Source organism: Hemibagrus wyckioides, unplaced genomic scaffold (genome assembly GCF_019097595.1).
Source record: "Hemibagrus wyckioides isolate EC202008001 unplaced genomic scaffold, SWU_Hwy_1.0 Contig40, whole genome shotgun sequence".
In the NCBI taxonomy this organism is placed as follows: Eukaryota; Metazoa; Chordata; class Actinopteri; order Siluriformes; family Bagridae; genus Hemibagrus; species Hemibagrus wyckioides.
In genome coordinates this window covers 72,735-83,274 of record NW_026690803.1, presented here as the reverse complement: position 1 = coordinate 83,274, position 10,540 = coordinate 72,735, and positions in this window count along the sequence as shown.

Sequence of the window (10,540 nt, the reverse complement as noted above, 5' to 3'; positions counted from 1 at the left end):
CCAGTTCACCTGATTGCATGTTTTGGGGAGCAGGGAGGAGGAAGAAACTGAAACAAACATGATCATGTAGATCATGTAGAATGGGATTACATTTTTTTATGTGCTACAGAAATTTCGTTTTGGCAACACATTCATTTCCTGGATTAAAATTTTATATTCCTTCCCAGTCTCCTCAGTTTGGACAAATGGAGTATCTTCCTCTTATTTCCCCTTGAAACGTGGCACAAGACAGGGCTGCCCACTTTCACCTTTGCTTTTTGCATTGGTAATTGAACCCTTAGCAATTGCCATTCATACTGAACAATTGGGAGAGCTGGTACAGTTCACAAAATCTCAGAATGATTTTGCTCGCTGGTCAGCTCTCCCCATTTCTCTGGCTGATTGTTTAAGCTCAGTAAAGATGAACATTTTGCCTAGATTTCTGTATTTATTTTAGTGTGTTCCAATTTTTATATCTAAAACTTTCTTTAAGACTTTAAAACAACACATCTCATCTTATATTTGGAACAAATGACCAGCCAGAATCTGCGGGGAAATACTTTTAAAACCAAATTGCCATCTCATGTTTTCCTAACAGTAATTCCATTGTCCGGCAATTATTTGTACAGTTGTTAATTATATCTACATTGATAATATTTTTCCTAGCTTTTCTAACACAAAAATTCCCCTTTCCGTTCATGTTTTTAGATATTTTCAGTTCCAAAACTTTGTTAAAAACTAATTTCCCAACTTTTCGAATCTTCCACAAAAAATCCCATCTAGATCAAATTCTTGAAGTACCTTTAGATAAAGGTTGTTTCCAACACATTAACATATATTTTGCACTTAAAAAAAAAAAAGTACTTGAGTACTTTTTACAGCGGATCAAATTGACCCGAAGATAACAGGAGGGTTAAATGATTGGAGTTTTTAGAGAAACAATAATCAGACAGAGGTCATTCTTAAAAAAGAGAGATTTGATTTGAAACCTGAACTGTTATCAGGGCCATGCTGAACACCTTCTGACCAATCCAAATCAAGTATAAATTTTAATGTCAATACTGCACATAATTATCAAATAAAAGTCTATCCAGCTGTTATGCAAAAGTCTGTAATAATGTTTCTCTTAAGCGTTTTAATTAAAATCCATATTTTGGTGTAATTTATACACATTGATTTGTCCATCATGACTTTTGGAGGCTTTATTATGTCCATTTTATAATGAAACAGCAAAAGACTTTGAAAATCATCTGTCATTTTCTGATCATGTTAAATATCAACACAACTAGACTGAAATATACAGGTAAGATATCTACTGGTTTCCTGTCAGGGTTGTGACTTTTTCTGGCCACTAGAGACCCCCACTGCCTTTTTGTTGGTTTCCAGTCTCTGTCATTATGTCTAATAGGTGTCACCTGTGCTTTGTTTAGGTTTGTGTATTTAAGTCACGTGCTTGATTCACAAGTAAGGGAGGAATAATTATTTCAATTAATGGTTCTATAATTTATCACTTGTTATAATACTACTTCAAAACAGATCAAATAAATAAATAATACAATGCAGATATTATATTTCTCTGATCCACCAGTGTGTCTCCACATCCTTATTTGACAAGAAAAAAGGCCATTATATATTTACACCACACTGTCTGGGAGCCAAAGTCAAAAAATTGCATGCAAAGGACTGGCTTACATGGAAATCTGGTGACCAGCTAGAAGGGAAGATGCTTCCCTTCTTCATAATCTTCATGAATGTGTCCTTTGAGTGGTACAAATCATGGACTGGCTGCGTTCATATTCTATTCAGTTCAATTCAATTCATTTTTTTTTGTATAGCACTTTTAACAATGAACATTGTCTCAAAGCAGATTTACAGAACATAAGAAACAAAAAACATAGTGTAAAAAGTCCTAGATGTTAGACAAAATCATCCCTAGTGAGTAAGACTGTGGAGACATGTGGCAAGGAAAAACTCCCTTAGATGGTATGAGGAAGAAACCTTGGGAGGAACCAGACTCTAAAGGGAACCCATCCTCATTTGGATGACACCGGAGAGTGTGATTATAAATTATTCTAATCACCGAAGAGTGTGATATGAACAATGTCCTTTCTGCAGTTATGTACAGTCTACAGTGTGATGTAGAATGTTAGTGTGTGTATTAATTAGGAGGTTGTTGTCGTCCTCAAAGTCCACATAGGGCTGGCAGCATTGCTTTGATATACCCAAATCCTCACGAAGCAGAATCCAGCTGAGGTTGGTCCATCTCTGGATGCCTCAGGATCCTCACAGGGTTGGCCTCTGTCTACTGGAGCTGGCACAATCTCCAGATGCCTCGGGATGGGTAAAAAAAGGAACAGGTGGAAAGGAATTAGCATTCGTAATATTAGCAGGACTAGATGATAATGTGCATTTGATCAGATGTACTGGAGTACAAGGTTACTGGGTGTGTTATGTGTATGCCAGGCTAAAGAGATATGTCTTTAATCTACTTTTAAATTGGGAGAATGTGTCTGAGCCCCAAACATTGTCAGGAAGAATACTCCAAAATTTGGGAGCTGAATACGAAAACGCTCTACCTTCTTTTGTAGACTTTAATATTCTGGGAACTACCAGAAGTCCAGAGTTTTGTGATCTTGAAGAGCGTGGTGGATTGTAGCATGTCAGAAGACTGGTTAGATACGTGGGAGCTAAACCATTTAGAGCCTTGTATGTAAGTAGTGCTAGTTTGTAATCAATTCTAGACTTAACAGGTAGCCAGTGCAGGGATAATAATATTGGGGTTTTATGATCATATTTTCTTGATCTGGTAAGAACTCTGGCAGCTGCATTCTTCAAACTTGTTTATTGAAGATGCAGGACAACCACCTAGTAATGCATTACAATAGTCCAGTCTGGAGGTCATGAATGCATGAACTAGCGTTTCTGCATCAGATACAGACAAAATGTTCCTAAGCTTGACAATATTTCTAAGGTGGAAGGCTGTTTTAGTAATAGTGGAAATATGATTTTCAAAGGACAAGTTGCTGTCTAATATTACGCCCAGTTCTCTCACTGCTGAGCTTGCCATAACAGTACATCCTTCTAAATGCAAGCTAAATTCTAATGGAGGGTAATGAAACTTCAAACAGGCTTCTTCAAGGTGAGTTGTTTTATTATGGTTTGACATAATAGGCTTGCTTAGTCATATCCATGGTCTCTGCTATTTGTGTCCCTAAATTAGTGTTAGAGTGAATGAGTACAAAGGTTACTGTGAAGACAGAAGAGAGAGAGGAGAAATGTGAAAAGAACTCCACACAAATCTCATGCTTACTCTCCCCATCTGGGAAGCATCCAATCTTGAATGGGAAAAAACATGTATTGTGGAGCTGCATCTGTAATATGTATATAAAATGGGACATTGATATATTGTAGAAAGATTTCAAAACCGTTCGTTTCCTTGTTTTTTTGATAGGTTACTCCCTTATTCTGAAATTAAATAAATTCTACAAAAAACACCATAACAAAAAGTATAGTTTTTCACATACTGTATGAGTGTAACTTATAAGTATATGTTTTGTAACTGTTTCACATTTCTCTTCATTCCTCCTCCCAGTCCCTGCTATGTACAAACATCCCACTGTGTTATTAGGGGTTACAACCGGCCAGATGATGAGCAGTGCCTTGTTTCCTCCAGAGGTATGAATATCAGTACCTATAAATGTCATCTACACCTCTATTAGTTCATTAGTAGCTGCTGAGAATATGCTCCTTGTAAGGTTGTGACTGAAATGTTGTGCGGTCTGTGTCTTATTATTTTGCATGTTTATATTTGCAGCCTGGCTAGCTAAGCATTTAACTCACTGGTTCGTGTGAGTTTTCCTTCACATCAGGACAATTGTATATAAAGACAAATAGGGTTATGACCAACTGATCCATTTTAATTTTTATAGACCTAAATGCAAAATGTTTACGATTTTTTTAAACTGGTTGCCTACAAGCTATATGGTTGATATGAGGTGTGATATGATGTGTTCTGTGAGTGACTTTCCTGTTCCCAGTATCTTAAACTCTGAAGGTGAATAAAGTGTTGTTGTTGTTGCTTGTAGATTGAACTAAATGTAAAAGAAGACATGATAGAAGACTGATGATAAACCAAGCTAAACATGTGGTGCTAAAAATATAGCTTAGGTACATTTGATTTCCACTGATCACACTTGAGATTTTTCTAAAACATCATTAACAGTCATAGCAAAAACACGTCATAGCTTGTAGACCTAAGAGGCAAGATTCTGCTGAGGCACAGATCTGATCATCTTTGAAGGGCCCTGTGACTTAAATACACAAACCTAAACAAAGCACAGGGGACACCTGTTAGACATAATGACAGAGACTGGACACCAACAAAAAGGCAGTGGGGGCCTCTAGTGGCCAGAAAACAGTCCACAACCCTGACAGGAAACCAGTAGATAGCAGTTTATATTCATTTTTCATCATAAAATGGACATAATAAAGCGTCCAAAAGTCATGATGGACAAATCAATGTGTATAAATTACACCACAATATGGATTTTAATTAAAACGCTTAAGAGAAACATTATTACAGACTTTTGCATAACAGCTGGATAGACTTTTATTTGATAATTATGTGCAGTATTGACATTAAAATTTATACTTGATTTGGATTGGTCAGAAGGTGTTCAGCATGGTCCTGATAGCAGTTCAGGTTTCAAATCAAATCTCTCTTTTTTAAGAATGTCTTCTTTCTGATTATTGTTTCTCTAAAAACAGTTAAATCAAAGTATATGGCAAACTCCAATCATTTAACCCTCCTGTTATCTTTGGGTCAATTTGACCCGCTGTAAAAAGTACTCAAAAATGAGGTATAATTTTATATAAATGAGATTTATAATACCAAATATTAAAAAAAAGTGCAAAATATATGTTAATGTGTTGGAAACAACTTTTATCTAAAGGTACTTCAAGAATTTGATCTAGATGGGATTTTTGTGGAAGATCCGAAAAGTTGGGAAATGAGTTTTTAACAAAGTTTTGGAACTGAAAATATCTAAAAACATGAATGGAAGGGGGAATTTTTGTGTTAGAAAAGCTAGGAAAAATATTATCAATGTAGATATCATTGACAACTGTAGAAATAATTGCTGGACAATGGAATTACTGTTAGGAAAACGTGAGATGGCAGTAAGAGGACCACACAGTAGTGCAGCTGGTCAGGATGGTGAGACTGGGGAGCAAGAACCCTCTTCAGTACTGACTCAATCTGGGACCCAATCACAGAGTCCGAAATGACTCTGAAACCAGAACAGTGTAGATTGTATATTTGTCGCCCAGTTGTAAAATAAGAAATTTTGAAGGGCAGTTTGGTTTTTAAAGAATTTCCCTGGGGATTCTGGCTGGTCATTTGTTCCAAATAAAAGATGAGATGTGTTGGTTTGAAGTCTTAAAGAAAGTTTTAGATATAAAAATTGGAACACACTGAAATAAATACAGAAATATCAGCAAAATGTTCATCTTTACTGAGTTTAAACGACCAGCCAGAGAAATGGGGAGAGCTGACCAGCGAGCAAAATCATTCTGAGATTTTGTGAACTGTACCAGCTCTCCCAATTGTTCAGTATGAATGGCAATTGCTAAGGGTTCAATTACCAATGCAAAAAGCAAAGGTGAAAGCTGGGGGCAGTATGGTGGCCTAGTGGTTAGCACTGTTACCTCACAACAAGAAGATCCTGGATTCACATCCTGGGTTTAAACAGGCAGGGGTCATTCTGTGTGGAGTTTGCATGTTCTCCCTGTGCTTGTGTGGGTTTACTCTGGTTTCCTCCCTACTCTTGGTATTACGTCTGTGTTTTCTTTTGTTTGTGGAGATGTTTGTGTCTTCTGTCTAGGAAGAAGCCTAATCGGTTCCCCCAGTCTACTTGGTGCCACGCCCTGCCTGGTCAGCTGACTCCATGCAACCTATAAGAAGACTCCTTCATCACTTCCTGCCTTCAGCCTTGTGCTCACTTGCTTCACCCTTTTGCTCACTTGAAAGCCCTTTACCCCTTAACTGCTCAGCTGTGTAAATGTGAGTTGCTCTGGATAAAAGTATCTGATAAATCTTGTAAATGTAAATGCTACTGTTTGTTTGCAGTCAAATAAATCTGTAGATGCCCTAGTTAACATGATACGTATGTAGCAGTTCCAATCAGTACAATGAAGTACATCTTGCTTTCTGCTGGACAGGACCACACTCTAACCCCTGTCATGTGTGGCCTTAAAGGGTAATTAGTGTGAGGTTGGGGCTGTGGGATGGCCCAGTTGGCAGTAAGACTGTTTTGATGCTCCCTAGGAACGTGCACAGGTCCTGTTTGGACCTAAGAGGGCATTGATATATTCTGTATCTCGGCACGCTCTGTCTTGGGCTGACTGCGGCCCTTGGCTGAGGGTGTGTCACCATTTGTTCATGACCTCATCTTATTACCGTGATATTCTTTGTTTTGTCCTAGAAGTTCTTTCTGTTCTGTTTGGACAACATGTGCTGAACACAGACACTCAGTGACAGTCTTCTGTATCTTAGATAGGCCTTGTCGTAGTAAACTCGAAAAATTGCCAGTGAACACGTCAACCACCACGTCTGATTCTGCTGACGTCTTTTGTTTACCTATAGATAATAATGAAGATTATACCTTTCTTCTGTATAAATACTCCCTGTTTATCTCATTAAATTTCGAAGAGTTCTGCTATTTAATCACTGTCTCTGCGTAGTTCTTTAGCATCTCTTCCCTGAATTTAGCGCGACTCAGGAATTTTCTCAGAGTGAACACAAAAATTCTAAAACTAGGTTTCCATGTTCTCCTTGTATTTTGTTAATCATGTTCTATTTGTCCCGTGTCTTGTGTTGGTTTCGTTTGATTCATGTTAATAAAGCAACGCTTTAATTGTTCAGCATGTGGGTCTGTTACACTGTGTGCAGGAGTTCGCGACTACCACAGAGATCTGGGTTTGGTCCCCGCTTCCAGTGAAGTCTCCCGATTATTACACACAAACTTAGTTAAATGAATGTGATTTCTATTTCTATGCTCTGTTGCAATCATATGCACATGTTATACATGATCACACTGTAACACACACTGCACTGTTATACATGATCACACTAACACACACTGCACTGTTATACATGATCACACTGTAACACACTGCACTGTTATACATGATCACACTGTAACACACACTGCACTGTTATATATGATCACACTGTAACACACACTGCACTGTTATATATGATCACACTGTAACACACACTGCACTGTTATACATGATCACACTGTAACACACTGCACTGTTATACATGATCACACTGTAACACACTGCACTGTTATACATGATCACACTGTACTTTACTTTTCAATTCATTTCAAAGACTAAAATTAAGCTCTACCCCACCCCACAACTTCAGGCCCAGTATAGAACACACACACACACACACACACACACACACACACACACACAGAGTAAGCATCAAGTCTATACTATATGATGATGTATACATAAAATGTTTTTCCCCATGTTATGAGACTAATTTAATGTAATGCTTTCTTTCCGCTTCCAGGAATCAAAAACGAAAACAAACTGGAAAAATAAAGAAAACTGAAGAGCTGACTAAGAAGCAACATGAAAAGAAAAAAGACAGTGGTCAGTTATTTTTTAGTGCCATGGTAAAATGCTTCATGTTTTTTAGGTAAACGTTGAAATGTTGTCCTGTTTATTCCTGTTTTAATGTTTTTCTTAATTTTTTTTATTTTTGGCTTTTGTATTTTTGAAGCACTGGACAATAAAACTGTTTTGAACTTGAATGCATGATTGTGTAAATATTATCTGTTTCTTTCTGCATTATCTCAGACTAGTATACAAGGCTCAGTATAAATCTCAGACTAGTATACTTATTATCATTACCGAAATAATTAACCTCATTACCGAAACCTATATATCATTACTGAAACTCATGATTATTAGATGTTAATTTAATTAATAGAGATATAGTACTTTGATTTTAAATGCATGTGCAGAATCTTAAAATGATGTTCTCTCAGGTTTGTCACGTCATTTTGAAAAAATGTCAGGTTTCTTCAAAATATAAAGAAAAAATATTTGTAAATTGTGGACGGTGTTGCGGTAATGAGAGAAATCAGTCAAAATTTAAAAAACTGTTAAATTAAAAATAAATATTATTTCAGAACTTGAAGTAACTGTGCATGACTATTAATAATCCATTTTTAAAACTGTGAATTTTAAATTTTAAAGAAATTTAAATATTGTGAAAAAGTTCAATATTGGAGACTCATGGTGACGTTAGCTCTAATCAGCTAATTAACTGGTCCAGTGTAAAGTTTGGGGAGTGGTTTGGGGAGCCATATAATCGGCTGGTGTTTGTCCACTGTGTTTTATCAGGTCCACAGTCATCTACCAGGAGGTTTTAGAGCACTTCATGCTTCATTCTGCTGACCAGCTTTATGGAGATGCTGATTTCATTTTCCAGCAGGACTTGCCACCTGCCCACACTGCCAAAAGTACTAATATCTGGTTTAAGGACCATGGTGTCCATGTGCTTGATTGGCCAGCAAACCCTGTGAAATCCCATAGAAATCCCATAGAGAATCAGTGGGATACTGTGAAGAGGAAGATGCGAGACACCAGACCCAACAACGCAGAAGAGCTGAAGGACGCTATCAGAGCAATCTGGGCTTCCATAACACCTCAGCAGTGCCACAGACTGACCGTCTCCATGCCACGCCGCATTGCTGCAGTAATTCATGCAAAGGGAACTCCGACCAAGTATTGAGTGCTGTACATGTTCATACTTTTCAGTAGTCCAACATTTCTGTGTTGAAAATCATTTTTTAATTAGCTTTTTATTGGTGTAATATTCTAGTTTTCTGAATTTTGGGTTTTCATTAGATGCAAGCCATAATCATCAAAATTAAAAAAAATTAAACACTTAAAATATATAAAAAATATATCAGTCTGTGTGTAATGAATCTATATAATATAGAGTTTCACTTGTTGAATTGAATTACTGAAATAAATCAACTTTTCAATGATATTCTAATTTATTCAAATACACCTGTGTATATATGGTGGGGGGGGGGACAAAATCTCTGCTGCCCTCTAGTGGACAACTCTGAACATAACCATGACGACCACGATTTGACCAAGCAGGAGTAAAATAAAAATATATAAAGGCTAAAAATATACATTATAGAAATATAACATACATATAATAATAAAAATGCTTTTTATTACAAAAGTACAGCTTTTGTATAAATATATAATCACTGCCCGATGCCTGTGGGTCATTATACACAGAATCGAACTGAGCAATTATTTTCTTTACCAGTGACACGAAAACTGAAGGACGTCATAGTACGGGTTTTTAAACTGTGGTCAGCCCTGAATAGGGGACAATGTTATTTATTTGTTGCTGCTGTTTCTTCTTCTTCTGGTGTCCTTATCCATGAGAGACAGAGAGAGAGAAAGAGAGAGACTTTGACTTTTACAATCCTTTTATTTACACATAAGTCACATAATATGTGGTAAAATCAGGGTGACTCAGTAATTCAATAAATACATTTTAAAATATTTCAATAAATTAAGTTAAGACACATCAGTGAATGGTGGATTTAGTTTAGCTCTGGTGCAAAGCAGAGTTTCTCTTCTGCTACAGAGCACAGAGCATTAGCATGACACCACACTGTCTCAAACATCTTCACATCATTCATCTTTCTGTAGAAATTAAAATCAATTAAAATTCTTGATTTAACAAGTCTGAGGAAAATTCTCTTTGCATCAGTCTGTGTTTTGTGCAAACACAGGTATATCGCCATTTTTGCCTGACCAAATATAAAATTGATCATTTGAAACTGTTCCTCCTGACGTACTTAAAACATACTGAGAGAGAGACAGAGAAAAAGATCTTTATGTGGTGGGTATGAGAACCCTGATTTGGCTGATGTGATAATTATAGCATCATTACAGATAATACAGTCTATCTGTGTAAACTGTGTGTGACGGATAAAAAGTGCAGCTTTGTTCCAGAGCTACAGTATCCTATAGTAATGTTGTAAATGCTTGATTCTGATTGGTCAGATTCATTCGTTAATAAAAAGGGTGTGGCTGGTGATATGTTGAAGCTTTTCATGAGGAAATGTGTAATATATTTGGAAGGAGTCTCCAGTTTAGTGTTTTTCTAATAAGGTTTGTTTGTGTTATTTTCATTAACAGGATACGTTTTAGATTTTGGTCTAAAACTTTAAGAGCAAAAAATCAAGAGTTTGGTGAGATCATGATCCTTTATAACTGGAATAATGTGGATAATTTGCTTCAGTGATGTTCCACGATATTGGATGCAACTCAACAACAAAAGATGTTCATTAATTAGTAAAACATTCTACACCAATTACCCATAACATCATGACCACCTGCCTAATATTGTTTTGGTCATCCTTTTGCTGCCAAAACAGCCCTGACCTGTCAAGGCATGGACTCTACTAGATCCCTGAAGGTGTGCTGTGGTATCTGGCACCAAGAT